General features: G+C 41.1%; 1 protein-coding gene across 1 annotated transcript in view; it reads left to right on the top strand.

The window, feature by feature from the left end:
• Ephrin (ephrin) overlaps nucleotides 1–16,323 on the top strand; it is a 173,173-nt gene that overhangs the window by 110,729 nt on the left and 46,121 nt on the right. The window lies entirely within an intron of this gene.

Genomic DNA, 16,323 nt, shown 5'->3' with positions numbered 1-16,323 from the left:
ACGTCGATCACAATAATCTCCCCCTGGAGTTGGAGAGTTGAGATAGGTACTGGTAGAGTCAACTCGGTATAGCTGTATAAGCGGTCAAGTTCTATGCATCCGGGGTATAACGTTGAAACACGAGGTAGAAGGCAAACAGTCCAATCGCCAAGGACAAACGGCCCAGTAGAAGGAAACGTAAGTCGTGTATATGCATGGAATATACCTTGAGTCAAGTCAGAAAGAGGAAAGGGAGAAAGGAGGTAAAGATGCTCGATCGAGCACACGATCCTTCGACAGAATGGAGTAGTACAGCACGAATTAATGTCAATAGAGTTCCGCATTCCAGTCAGAGTCAGCCCTCAACCAACATGACGATTTTGCCCGGTTATATCCGCACATATAGGGAGTGGTCGATGCACTGTCCCAATGATATTCCTCAACCCTTTTTCCCCCATCCATCGTTTCTTTTTCCTCTCTTTATCCCTCTCCCTTTTTATATTCTAACCGATCGTTTAATTCGTAAAAGAATGTACCTCATTGTGTGTGTCGCATATATACTCGTATATATCTCCAATGCAAATTCTCTCTCATGGCCGGTACTACCGAGAATCGTGGATACGTCCTTACGGATGGAAATCGACAAGAGAGACCTCTCTCTCTCCTACTCTGTGAGGGACGTTTCTTCGTCGCGTCGGAGACCCTCGACCGTACTAAAACGAAAAAAAAAAATGAGTAAATAAATAAATAAATAAATAAAATGAGAAAAAGTTAACCGGGGGGAGTGGAACGTGGACAGGAGTGTGCAGGAGTGGAGTCTGGTAGGCAGTAAGGGAAACTAATTAAGACACGGTTAATCTCTCTCAACAGAATTTCATGATCGATTAGCGCAGGTGATAAAGAATCACTGAAGGGGTTGAGTTACCGGCGTGTGCACGACCTTAATTAACGTAAGCGAACCAAATACTTTTTTCTCTCTTCATTCGATTTTTCTCTCTCATTTTGTCAGTGGTGGAAGGTCAGGATGCCTCACTACCTCGACCTCTTGTCGAGGCATGTTCGTCGAGAGCGGTATCCTCAGTATCAGACACTATTCCTAGACCCCTTCAGCCACCTCAATGATCAATTATTCAACGACTGTTGGAAGTCCAACAAAAATATCTCAAATATATCATTGAATTTTGAATATGAATTTCCATCCGATCAATTACTATTCAAACACACAATTGTGTGGGTTGGAAAACGACGGATTAAGCCCACACATCACCAAATTATAATCATTACACAAGTTGTGTTATTTTTCGATAGATACTGCTTCTTCAGATTAAAATTTACCGTGGGATTAGATTTGGAGAGATATATTACACGGGATTTAATTCACGGGATGATCATCTCATATCGCACACGCCACACTGGATGCTTCAAATTCCTCCGTACTATTTACCCGATAGCAGCCGCTCTAAATTCCTCCGGTAAAATTGAAAGTCCAACAGTTAATTCGCAGGGCAATGAGAGCTTACAAATCTGTACGCGGTATAATGGGAAATTTGAGACACAGCTATTTCGTGTCTTCTGAATAATTTTGGAATTCGACTTGCCCCACTACCTACGGCCAATCATAATCGACACTAATTATCTCACCGGTTATTTATGGGATATTTATGTATTAGGTCGGAGGGATTTGTGTGCGCGTTGGTTGGCGTCAAAGGACCATCGGAAACGCGTGAACGATTCTTTGGCCACACCTCCTTTCCTGGTGGAAAGGCTTCCTCCAAGACTCATAATGTCCTGTCACAGACACTCTCCCTTTACAAAACGAAACGTCATATACAAATACGCACTCTCACACGCCAACCCATGCCGTACCAAATGTTTTTGAATATTGCTTTTATGTTTCGGTGAAACATCAAAGGTAACACAATTACACCGAAATAACTTATTTCTGAAAATCATTAGTCTGTTCATATTCATTCATAAATTCCCCGCGAAATGTCGGAACACAATGAGGAGGATGAAAAAAAAAAGAAAGGGAGACGAAAAAAAAAAGTAACCACCTTCACTCACTGTAATTGGCGTAAAAGTGCAGAAAGTGCTCGGCCAATTTTCATTCTAGAATAAAAATAAAGCCGCTTCGGAAAGAAAGTTTTCGATCCAATTAAAAGCTAAACGAGTGTGCGAGAACCACTAATCGATCCATCGGTTGTGAATGAGTAGCCAATAATTACTCCCTTTTGTTATATCCCTATCCACGAATAATTAACCGCAAAGCACTATTTCCCTATGAATCCCCCATATTTGCCAATTAACTTTATTAAAATGATCTAGATGCAAGTGATATGTTTTCAAACGATGAAAATCAATCGAATGAGTATGCACGTCCCATTGAAATTGACACATACGTGCATGCTGTACGTGTATGTACTCCACCCTAGTAAATTAATCATCGGTGACCCAATTAATCACGCAAACTTCCGTCTCCGACAATTGATTGGCCGTCGGAGCGATCGTAATAGCAAAAACACGTAGTCGCCGGGGTCGAACCGCACTCAATTGAATTTAGCCGCAACCCAGTTCTAGCCCATGAAGTTTGAAAATATTGGTCCTGCCTGAAAATAGCTCGAGGCTAAGTCTTTATTGAACAGGTCCGACGAATGATATGATTTTTAATAGGCGAATATGTAATAAAAAGTGAAAAAAATTATCCGAAAATAGTCATTGGTAATTCTCGGGTCAATCAGAAATTTCACTGCGTCCGCGCCTATCGAATTTAACCTGGACCCTTTATATCATTTACTTTAACCTCTCCATCGATGAATTATTCATATTACCGCCTCAATTCTATACAGAGAGGAATGGCAAAGGCCTGTTTCTACCTCGTATGCCTGACTCGGTGACTCTGTCTCCTGTCTCTCAGCATCTCGAGCCTTACTGCTGAATACCAACTATTGTCAAAGTTCCCTTCGTGTTTCAAACGGCAAGACATGATCTGTGATTTCATTATTAAACAACTTGCAAACACATTAACCTTAAATTTGTATTTCATTCTCATTGTTTAAATAATGGACAGGAGTGAAACAATGCGGCGTAATTAATTGTCATTTCTGTCAGTACATGGGGATTTTAACGATGACGCAATAGTGAAATCAAAGGTTAAAAGAGAGGTTGTGCTACCATGGGAGTTGGATTTTTACCTTCGAATTCGAAGCGCACGTTCGAGTCTCTGATAAATAACACTAGGTCTCAGACGTGTGCAGTTGCGCAATATAAGGCGAAAAATCGATTAAATTGAATTGAATTAAATATTTAAAATGAAGACATAACACTATGCCCGATATCTCGACGATATTCCACAACTTCGCAGACGGAATAACGAATTCAATCGGCATTCGAAACGTGATCAGCAAAGCCATCATACATTTAATTCAACATCCGCTATTTTACCAATTTTCACTCTGAATATTGTAAATTTCAATTTGACCGGACCGTTATCACTGCCTAATTAAATAAATTACACCATTACACCCGTTGAACCGTCAACCCGCACTATAATTATCGGCAGATTTGAATTATCAACTGAAACATTTCTTCACGTGGTCTATATGCGGTTTGTTTTCTCTGTACTCCCTGCCAATGTAAACACCGGAAACTGGATTAACGGAATCCCCACCCTCTCCAATTCAACACTGTCCAACAACATTGGAAAAAGCAATTAATAAAAGTCACCGCAATAAATTACACGAATTACTGAAAAAAAAAAAGAAATCCAATCGATATGACCAGCCCCAAAAGCCAAATCTCATTTCCGGCGAAATGTATACACGTGACATCAGTGTTTTCAGGGATCACGCCCCCTGCCACACGTAATTAGCCGGCCACAGTGCCTTCTGGCCCTCTTTCCAGTTCTATTTTTAACTTTTTCCACTCATTCTTCATCTTTTTTTTAACGAACCTCCCCATCATCTTTTTTCCCCCCCTCCTCTCAGGCTCCAATGGGCTGAGAGTAGAGACCTATATCCATTCTCGTAATAAAAGGTAAACTTCTCATAGATATTGTTACTCAATCAATTTTCTGGATAGAGCAAATATCCGTGAAATTACATCCGCCGAGTCATTAGTCACTTCCCGGTGCTGGTGGGTATGTCATCATTACGTGATGTGCGTGGGCTATATATGCGTTAAGCTTTCAAAAGACTCACATGCATGTAACTTTCCCATTACGCAAATCATTGGCACGCGGTCAATGTCAGGTTCGCGGTTACAAGTGCATTTCTAGTTGGCAATTGTCGAGGGAAAAAAAAATGGCAAGTGTACAGTCGTAAAATTCGCGGCAAATGAATCCCTAAAAATTCCCTAAATTAATTCTAAAAAAAAACATAAGCGGTTAAATATAACGAGACGAAGCGGAATCTAATGGGCAATAATTGTGGAGATTTCAAAAATTAGTTGAGCCATATTTTTGGAGTGTTTTGGGGTAAGCTAAGTCGTCGGGACGATTAAGCGCTTAAGAGGCGAATGTTTCGAGATTTAAGCTTGGCCCCAGCTTATAAGGGGACAAGTTCCTCGGTAATATTAACTCGCACATGGGCAAGGAGCGACTGCGGTGTGGTCTGTCCCGACAAATCGCGTATTTATGATCTTCCCGCACAATAGAGAGGGCCTTTAATCCCCAAAGGGAGAGTGAAAAAAAGAGGGTGGAGAGGGCGCCTCCTCTTGCATACCTTATACCGTACTACCATTTGATCGTACCCACGTGCGTGCACGTATGTAGGCAGCATTCGACCCGCGGGCCCCATATGTACATAAACATGTCACGGGCCCATTATGCAAATTTTTTAAATACGACTGGACACTGAGTATACCTACTGTATACTCTCTCGCACGTGCGATCATTCCCTCAGCGTTGAACATAAAATTAACACCCGCCAGTTTGGATTTTCCATAAAACTATTGAAAAAATGCAACAGCGAAAGAAAAATAAAAAATACCATCAAGAAATTTCATCATTGTTGAAAACGAGATAAACGAGTGGATGAACGAATAGCGAAGCTGTTACGAATGGGGAGAGCATAAAGGCCGTTTAATTTTGCATCCGGTTAATGTCAAATAAAATGAAAATATGCACTAAAATAATATGCCGTACACAGTGGTAGGTTGCTCATTGTCGACAGAGAGTTTCGGTCCAAGGACCTCATAAATCTATGAATATGTGAGGCGAACATCCTACAGCCGCTTCCAGGCGGATGACTCCTCGCTCACGGAAAGGAGGAATTCCCTGCGTTTCGCCATATTATCTTCCTCTCTCTCATATGGGGACCTGTGGATGCGAGAAAGTCACCGCCGGATCCGACGAGTCTGCGGCGGAAATGAAGAACTTGATATATCACTATAGGCCCACAACTCCATAACTCAGCCGGCGGTATTTCGCAAAATAATCATTTTCAATTTCAACGGATATATTCGACCCCCCTCCTCTCCACCCCACCTGATTATCGAGTGGAGTGTTACAATAGTCTGATTGCGAGTACGAGAAAAAACGGGAGAGAAAATGTAAAATGGAATCCAAATATCGGATAGCTGGGCAACAAAAAATAGTGGACGAGGGAAATCGGCGTACTTTTGCAATTTGTAACTTCACTCAAACGGCCTTACTGTGTTCCTTTGTGCTGGGAAAAGGCAGAGTGATGCTCTCCCGCAGCAAAGCTCCGAGGAACCTCGAGAAAAGAGTGTTTGTCGTACAAACGTAAAGAAATTCCATGGATTCTGAGTGGGTAAAATCACTCGAGTATTTTTCGAGGGACAGGGGAAGAGTAGTGTGTATCCTGTTCAGTTATTTTTACGAGAGCATTCACCTACTCGAGATTGATAACTCGAGGCGATCTCAGTTGAGGATTGTGCGGTATACCAGGATCGTCCACTCGCGGCGAAAAATTGTCGGGTTCAACGGGAACGTGACTCGTCCCATCGATCATCGTCACTCCCAGATGGATAAGGAATAACAAAAAAATAAACCGAGTAAAGCGAAAAATTCTTGGAGAAAATTAGTAAATAAATAAGGTTGTGAAGAAAAAAAGAGGGATGGATATAATAAAAATCCAAATTTCATGATATTCATCCAGGAGCGCTCGTTTTTACCCCCTCCTCGAGTTAAGATTGCAGGAGCCCAGGGAAGATGGTTTCTTAATTAAAGCCAGAGTGCAGGGCCCGGAATACGGGGTACCTCGTCAGCGTATGTAACACATACGTACATATCCGTCCGAAAGGCCTTACCGGGTGATGTTCAGCCATTCCGTAAAATGCGCACAAGGCGGAATCGATTACGCAGAAATCTCCAGCCCCTCAGTATTCCTTCCTCTTGGCGGCCTCGTTAATCGCGCGAATCCTCTTCCCTTTTTCTCTCTTCCCCTCGTCCATCGCAACTCGATGCTAAAAAATGTTCTTCTTTTATTCATTTTATAAAATAAAAACCCTCAATATTTCTCAAGTACTTTACGGAAAGTGGTAAGAAAAACTTTCATGACTCGTCCCGTTCTCGATACATCAAACTGCGAAAGGATTGCCGGATGAATACCTGGGAGAGAAGTGCGGAGATAAGCGCGAGAATGCCTAACAAGTGCTGATAACGATTTACGACCCTCTCCGCTCGTCACAAGTGGCTGAGACTTTTCGTTTTTTTTTATTGTCTCTCATTTTGATGGAAATGCATTTCTCAACCCGAACGTCCAATCATTAGTAGAAATAAACTGAGGAATGCAGCCATTTCCAGGTTGTGACGGGAATACGAGATTCCCAAGTTAATTCAAGATCAGCTGACGAAAATTCTCAAGGATCTTAGAAGAGGGTTACTCAGTTAAGTTGGTGGATGAGAGGGGAAATGTGAGGGCGGCGACCCAATAAACACAAGAGTTTATCGAGCTGTTGTGCCAGTCGACCGCTTATCTCTCGGACACTCACTTAAACCCGTCGAGTTCCTCTTCTACACCTCATGTGCTTCCCTTTTTTATCCTGAAATTGTCCCCATGAAAAACCTCACACGTTGCCAACAATCTCCTCTAAAACAACTAAAAATATATACCCACAATCCGTTCCTCCAATATGACATTTTATTCTTCACCACTCAAAAAACCCCTCATCATTTTTTTATTACTCCACAACTAACGTCACACCTTCAAACTACATTGATTATCTCTTCAAACCAAATCGCGGTAAATATTGAATTTTATTTATGGAGGCCTCATCAACTTTACACGTCTCCATCAAATCCAATGCCATTTGCGATAGCCAAGAAGTTGAGTAAATTCACACTCATAAAACGTATTTGTTCTCCCAATGTGACGTAATTTTCCGTTTAAACGAGTAAGAATACTGCCAAGGGATTATATTCGTCTTCTCCGGAGCATAAATTTCGAGGAATAACCGGCATCATATATTAATCGTTTCCTCAAGACCCATCAGCTGAGAATTCTGGAAATTACAATTAGCTGAAATTCCACTGCAATGTACTGATTTGAGAGAGTCAATCAATATTCAATGAGACGCCCGTCCAAAGTCATTATAGAAAATGAAACAATATAAGACAATATCATGTATATTGTCGTGATTCCGGTGGAAATAAAAAAAAAAACAAGACGTATATACTATATACTATGTCAAGGCAAGATTTTTTATGTATTTGCGCAGATTGTCCTCCCTGCGTCCTCTCGAACAAGCCGCCCACTTTTTCTTTTCTTGTCAATTTTTTATTGTTTTTTTTCCCCTCTTCCGATTGAACATTCACTCTTTTTTTTAAACCCTGTGTTCCAACATTGCATATACCCATAGTGCGTACGATCGACGCAGGAACTTTAATCGATAACGATTATTCAAGAGACATCGGTACACTTTGTACTTGTCCGTGGATCATGCAGTGCAGTCTGGACATGCACATTCTTCTCTTATTCACAGAATAGTCTGTTGGTGGAAAAAAAAAGATGAAGGGAAAAAAATGTGAAAACATGTTTATGAAATGACGAAGAAAAGCTGAATGAATGGGAAAAAAATGTGAGTTGGATGGTAGTGGAGACTGGTAGTGGACAACGGTGCTAGAAGAACTGGGAATGAAAGAGGGAAAAAGAACCAACAACTTGAAGAAAATAAGATGGCCTCAACACAACAAAAGTACAAGAGAGTGCACAGCACACAAAGTTGGACATAATCTCAGCCACACGTGCGTGAACACAGAGTGCAGCCAGTCGAAACGAAAAATAAGAAAATGACGTATAAAAAGCGAAGGATTCTACATATGCTCATGACAATCTAACTCAAGTTTTATCCAGAGTGATATTTAAAGTTGGCTGTGCACGGGAAATATTTTGATACAATGTGTCAACGGAGATTTTTTTTTTTGGTTATGGGAATGAAAAAGTGGAGAAACGGTGGCCTCGGGAGGATTGAAAAAAAAAGAAAAAAATAGGCCTGTGGGATGGCGGTGGTACTGAATGCTCTCTTGTCTACTGTAGATGTGTGTACCCGAATAACAGCAGCCAACGCACAACATAACACCTCAACTTGCATTGAGGAACTCGACCAGAGCTATTGTCCTGGGCGACAATGCATCACTCACGTGAACACCGAGTAACCTCGTACGAACTTGTCCAACCGAGCTCTCCCACTTTCTTTTTTCCATTCATTGCACCTACTTTTTTTTACTCTATCATTTCACTTATCCTCCTACAATACGATATTTTGCATGAAATATTTATTGTCACATCGATCATTCTCCAGTCGTACCGAGAGAACTCAATTGTCCAAATTACCATCACCCAGGAGAATATCCTTCCCACAAAAAAATAGCCATTTCTTTTTATCCGGAATTTCTCCGTAGGAAAAAGGAATAAAAAAGAATATATATTTTGACCTGCAAAATGTCCGCATTATTTCACCATTGAAAAGTTGTTATTACTATTATTTTGCGCAGTACCGGTACGTGATGATTTTCTAATGAAGAGTAAAGTACGAATGGGAAAAGTTTGAAACAGTGAATGAGGCACGAGTGAAAAAGTAAATCAAGGCGCTTGTTAAACCACTTTTTCATGACTCGCAGATCAGTGTCTCCTACTCAACACGATGTAAGGCGTCCGAGAAAAAAATTACGGATTAAAAAAAAAAGCAAATTACCAGAGTTTATTTGCCAGGAGAAAAAGCCTAATGCCCTGAATGCTGTGGAGACCGAGCCCTTCACGGAATTAAATGAGAATTTATATAAATCTGGGAGATAATTGGAAGAAAAAGCCGCTTAATAAGTTTTTAAAAAAAAAACCAACTCGATTATGGAACTCTCAATCAATCAAATCGATACACAGAATTTCAATTCAACTCGGGACTTTTATTTATCCACTTGTTTCTTTTTTTCACCCGAAACTCATCGAGAGGAGAAATAACTGAGGAGACGCGGAACGAATGAATGAATCGGAGATGGCAATGGAACATTGAGTTACAATCGGCTTTATCGGACGATCGTGATACTCCAGAGTGGACGATGCGTTATTCTTGTGGCCACTAGCTGTATTCATATCCACTTTTTTACAGTCGGCAATAAAACAAACTTTAATTTAAAAAATTGCATAAAGTGAATAAAGTCGAGAGAGAAATAGCTCCGAGTGGAAGTATTGTGCACGGATCGTTTAAATGACATGACCCGTAATGATTTGACTGTGAAACGAATTGGTTTGAATCGATTGAGATTTACGTTGGCGTATCAACTGTGTTATATACAACTGAAGATATTAAGATTCTGTCTTTTCAATTCCACCCGAGGGACGAGACCGGGTAGGTGGGCATAGGGGTTGAATATAATTACATAAATTAGTGGAGATGAGGCAAGAGCGTGTTTAATTTACCCTATAAATCATAGCGATAGATCGTCGACGAATGATTTAGAGGTGCTTCAATTTTTTATTGAGTACACCAGTCTATAACAGGCATTTATACGACGTTACGACGTTGGACCGACTTTTTTTACAGGCCGTTGATTCGTGCAAATTACACCAAGTTATAATAACACACCGGGACATTACGTAATTTCTCTCACCGGGGGGAGTAACAGCGAAAATTGATTCTCGTTAGATGTCTCCGGGGGGATCATGTTGACTAATGTCGGGAAATAAATAAACATTTATCAGTGTCAATAAATTTTGAATCCCCACATTCGACGCTCATTAACCTAATCGACTCCATTACACTGAATTAATATGCAAAGTACGTTAAAGAAAAAATACCCATTATTTATGACACGCGAATGAGAATAACGGCAGGCCAACAGCCACAATCGACTGAAAATATATGGTAATTCCGGTAATTACCATTTTTCTTCTTTATTAATTTTTTTTTCTCATTCTTTGGGTGTTCTGTTGTTGTTTTTCGACTCTTGGAGTGTTCTAATATTATCGGAGAGGTGGATATGCGCGAAACTAATGGCCGGTTGATGAGAAATTCACATTTGGTGAAAAGTAAGTTTAATGCGCGCAATTGTACTGTTGTACTGGACTTTGGAGCGAGCAATGCGAGCAACCACAGAGCAGTCCATTGATTATTTTTATATTTTTCACGATATGGGGCTCAGTAACCGCCCCTTCGGGCAATGGGTCTCGTATTCATACATGAGATTTCGAATGCTGTTCACGCACACGAGGTAACGAGCTCGGGACTCTCGATATTGAATCGAATCACGTGATAATTTATGCCCGCAGTGCCGCACCTCCCACCGAAGTGCATCCAAAGTGTGGTATGTGTTGTTTCTGAATGTACCAACTATTATAACGGTTTTTTTCTTTTTCATTCCCATGATTCCATCATTTCCCCCTGATTATAGAAATTTGAATGAAAAATTCAGCGAGTTTCACGCAATATAAAATTATTCAAAGTCATTTTGCAATCAATCAAAGGTAACCGCGGAGCAATGTGAGGCATCCCAGTAAAATTCAAAGACTATTAACATGTAAAAATCCTCAACCTCCCTATTCAACAAACATTTTGCGATATAAATTATGAAAATACTCGAATGTCCGAGTGATCAAAGCCCCGCCGCACCTCATTGTACAGCGTTGAGCTTTAGTAAACGTGGGGAGTGAATGAGAGTGCTCGTGAGAGAGAGAGAAAAAAAATGCCAGAGAATAAAAAGAGGATGGGGATAAAAAAGGGAAAAATCCAAACGTGGAAATATATAAGCAGCCAGCAAGAATGATGTCACGCCGACGCGCATTCGAAATGAAAGAAACGCGTCTGCAACGAGAATCGAGACAATAAAACATCTCTCGGTTATTCCATCTCGTGTCATTGGTCTCGTTCACACTTGTACACCGACTTTACTCATCAGCATCTCACGCCTTTTCACAAAAGACCAACTGACATGACGGTGAAAATTATCATTTCAAAATATTCACAGCTCTTTAAACCGAGCGCCAATTGATGGCTCAACCTCAAATGCTTATAAATGAGCATTAAAAGGAATGAGGCACATACACTCGACAATTGTTGTCAGCAATCAATGGTCAAATCAGTGTGGCATAGTTGAAATTGTTAAACAAGATAGTTATTAACGCTTTGGTACAGCATAACACATTGCTTTTGCCTTAACAACCGACACGCGCGTATGTTCAACTCAGCGATGCGTATTCATTGATACACCAACAGGAAAATAACCTATAGGCTAGGAAAAATTATATAAAAATATGATGGAATGCAAATTCACTGAGAATTGAGAGAATATATTCAGTTATTTTTCACGGAATGCTCTCTATCAGCCGCGATTAATCTGACAATTAATTATCACGGTAAAAATTCCCCTCCCAGTCTCTCACTATCACCTAGGATAAATTGTTCAATGGAAATGGGCAATTTAATCGAATAGTCTTCTCCCGTCTCCATGGAGCTCTTGTTCATAAAATTCCTGATGGAGATGTTGTGTACTTGAGGGGCCTAGGAAATAAATGAATGTTAAGTATGAAGATAGTCCCATAATATGGATACTATCCTGAGTACTATGCGAATTACGATAGCCATCTTCTTAAACACGCTCAACCAACCCAAGCCAAATGTATCCCAACTATTTATTTCAACTATTTGTTTGGACATTTAACGTACAACTTGATGACTTGCACAGCCCTTAAATTGCCATTCAAAATAAAATTACGTGGATTCTCTCGACAAATGAGTTTCTGCGCAGATGAAAACCGTTTTTTCATCGACAAAAAAAAAGGGGGGAATTTTCTAAAAATTATCATTGAGTCAAATATGTTTTAAAAAAATGCATTTTCCGCGATAAATTCTTTTCAATTACTGACTTGACGTAAAATTGCCCATTAATGATTTTTATCTCCTCACTTTTTCTCCTCCCATTTCCCCACCTACCCTTTGATACTTTTTTTTCCTCCTCCCCCAGGTGACCTGATATAGCCATATTTTTCATTAACACGCTGTAAAGCCCCACATGAATAGGTAAACCCGAGTGGAAGAGTCACAACGTCCACGGGGCCGTTCTTATAGGCGACGTGGCCTGGTCTAGCCCGAGAGGAGCACAACATAGTATAGGTTAAAACGCCTCTCCGTTATTTTGCAGAGATAACGGCGAGGATGAAGGCAACGCTATGTGGTGAGAAAAAAAAAAGAAGAAAAATTATTATTAAAAAAAAGCCCATTCACGAAGAGAGAGCGTACGACAAAGAAAAGAAATAGAAAAAATGAGGTTTTCTGTTGCAAATTGAAAATGCTCTGACGTGGGATTGGAGTGCAAGACTCATGGAGTCAATCATGGTGTGATGGACAAATTCACTAATATTCGTAGGAATAGGGAGGAATGGCAAGTGTTTTTGCTGGAATAACGTCGGTCTGTGGACATTGACTTCCGCCTATTCTCAAGCCGGTATTCCACCGCTCATCGATGGTCACAGCCTGCATCGCCATACACCACCTGTGAGAGAGATCGCTTCACCAGACTTGTTCAACTCTTTTCCGTACACGCGATGATGGTGGCTCATAGACTCGTATTGTGGGAACGTGCAGAAGAAATTCCTAACGGAATCTGCGCGTTCGAGTGTGGACAAACGGGCGTCGATCAGCTAACGAGCCACGTTGGAGAGTCTCTTTGCTCTTCACCAATGACTCGGATGTCCGTGGCTATCGGGCAAGTCAGGGCGTTTCTTATACGGTTCTCGACATGTGGAAGACGAAATCGATGATTCATTGTCATTCATTCTCATTCTTTCCTTTTATTTTCCCGTTTTTCATTCTCTGCCATGCCGAGAGAATGAGAAAATCAAGTAACAAAAGAAAATAAGATGGAGAGGAGTAAAGTGAGAGGGAGTGAGTCAAGGAGAATAAAAAAAAAAAACAATGAAGATTTGTGTTCGTAAGCGAGAAGGATACGATTTGCTTCTACCAGACCAGATTGTTTCGGATCGTTCTGAGTCGCGACGTTGAGTCGAAAAGGCTGCGAGAAAGGTGGTGGACCGATTGATTTACAGAGGGAGACGAGAATGAGAGAAAGACAAGATACGTGTGTACCTATACACGTGAACCAATGGGCATTGGAGTGAGAGGCGAACGACGCGTAAATCTTATAGTCGGATTGACACGCGTGAAACCAGCCACAGCTACTCAAGGGCTGCGTGAGAGTGAGGGATTTTGGATTTGCTTTGGCTTCGCGTCGGTCAAACGATCAGGGTGCCACCAGGATTTTGTCGAGGGCGCGCGACCCCGGGTTCCCTCCAAACCCATAAACTTTATCTTCAATTTCGCCCGAAAATCGATTTGACCCCTGCAGACAGGTAACCAACTATTTCTTTTTTTCTTCAATTTTTTTTTGCACCCCATACTAATCGAAAATACCTGGGCCAACAGTAAAGCCGACAAAATTTAACCCAACGTCTATGTCCAACTTTAGTTTATTACTATTCCCCTCCACCTCCGTGAACTCAACGTGAATTTTTAAAAACAAATCATCCGCCCTCTTCTGCCCTTTTGATGTACACGAATAAATAAATTGAAGAAAAAAAGAAATAACGACAACCAACTGATCCGGATGACCTGAACCGCTGAACATGCGCTCTATTGAAAATTAGCAAGGGATTTTGATGGATGTCTTTCGCCTTAGGATCAACGTATCAACCCATGCACATCAATGCATTTATAATCACGAGAGTTGATACACAATACGTGTGGGAGGTCTTCGTCGCCTTGGACTGGCACAGAGGTGGGCACACTGCATTGATAAAAACGACAAGATTTTAGTCTTATTCGGAATGACGTGCAAGATACGGAAGTCGATTGCAAGAGGGAAATCGGATCAACCGTAACTCTCAGTATATGTCCAACCCGGAACCTCCTTTGCCATGCTCTTGCACAGAGGTTCCCGATATACCTTGCTTGGAATAAGCATTCTGAAAAGGCTCCCCTGCATTATTCATAACCAATTCCCGAATCCTCCAAACTCAAAACGAATCCGCTTTGGCCATCCGAACCCATCCACTTTTCCCACATGTCCACATCTGACTCTCCAAAACATATACATGTATATGAAATTCAGAGATTGTTTTGTATCGGGCCCTATCATGTACAACGAAACTTCCTGTCATCGCCATGACAACCAGTCCGTTATACCATTAACTAATCACGTAAAAAACACGATCATTCAGACTAGGCAGATGAGGCCGAAGAAGAGAGACTATTTGAAAAATTCTCTATACAGGAAGGTGGTACCCGGGCTCGTAAAATAAATCACATCTTTGATCTATATTCGTCGTGCCTTTTTGCACACTTCTTACCGCTTGAATTCTCGCTTTGCCCTATAGAGTAGAGATGCCAGTTGTAAGTTGCTCGGGTTACTACACCATAACCACCGAAAATAGGAATAACTGGTATTCGAATAGTATTCTACGAAAATGGTATTGAATGCCCCTCGACTGTATCGAATCATGTTCATGCACTCAGCTCAACAAATCCCACATACCGAGGCCCTCCCTTGTGTATCGTAATAGTTGTATTACACGTGTTTCTTCAACACCACGGTATATTTCTAAATAACAAGTGACGCATTCATACATCTTTCAAGTTTCATCGCTTATCCTTATTTATCGGCCAGCCTTGAATATCACTTCCCTCATTCCCCTCCCATTGGATCAGCCCGTCCTGTGTTTGCCGATTTTTTTTTTCTAACCAACACGGAGACACCCTCTGTATCCTTATATTACCAGAGTTTCGATTTCATCAGACAAACTTTCACCCGACGACAGAACAAAAATAGTACAAACCTCCCACGTCTTATCGTGTATACACTCTATTTCCTCTTTATTTTTATACACCTCATGTATATATCCAGGCTTTTAGGCCAATCGAGTGGTCGAGTTGTTGGTAAATATTCGGTATTGCCATTGAATACCCAAAAGAAAACCCAAGAAAATGGAGATGCTTGTTGCCTCAAGCCGAATAAGAATAAAGAAAGGCCTGATGGATTTCCAAGATTGTCGACATTTTTATCTTTCTTTGATTTTGAGAATGGGAGATGAGCCAGTAGGTCCCAATATAATCCACCCCCCCCCAAAAAAAAAACATATGTTTGTTATCAGTACACCTCAGTGCAGAGTATATGCATGGAGGAAGAATGCTCAGTGTGGAACAATCGTCCTGGTGGAAACTCGACACGAGAACATCAACTAGTGCCAACGCTCGGACCCACCTCAATTAATACGTGTCCATTGAAAATGGTTGGGCCGTGCAACCCGCAACTAGATACGGTAGTGCAACCAGTCTTGTGGTTGTAACGTGTATGTGAGGGTGAAAAAAAATATATAAACACGGTGTATTAACGTGTGTGTGGCCACCGTGAAAAGGGTAGCATAACCAAGTAGCCTCAACGACAATAAGCAGAGAAACATTTTATTAATTACGATGATTCGTCAGTGTCGCCACAGACGGCCATATTAGATCTCCAAGTGGAAGTGAGACAGCGATATATGTGGATTCTCGTGTGTGGTTGTTGGTGTGTTGAGTAGAGCAAACGAGAAAGGCTTTAAAACCCATGAAGAAAACCTTACTCCTAGATATATTGATCTTGAGGAAGAGGAATAAGGAGAGCAAATGCGCTTTCAGGGAGCTGGGACCACCTGTAGAACATTCCCTCTGCGCTCATTTTTTTATTCTCTATTTATTTTTATTTTCCACCTCTCCGTCCCCTTTTCATCCTCTTTATTATTTTTTTGCGTCTGACGTGCATTCAGGGAATACCGGGGGAGCAACTATTCGACAGTACCTCAGGCATATTCAATAATTTTTACGATGCTAGCTGTAAAATGTCATGAATCACGGCATTGACCA

Source organism: Fopius arisanus, unplaced genomic scaffold (genome assembly GCF_000806365.1).
Source record: "Fopius arisanus strain USDA-PBARC FA_bdor unplaced genomic scaffold, ASM80636v1 scaffold00072, whole genome shotgun sequence".
Classification (NCBI taxonomy): Eukaryota; Metazoa; Arthropoda; class Insecta; order Hymenoptera; family Braconidae; genus Fopius; species Fopius arisanus.
Note: the sequence above shows the minus strand (reverse complement) of the source record. Positions and strands in the feature narration are given on the sequence as shown.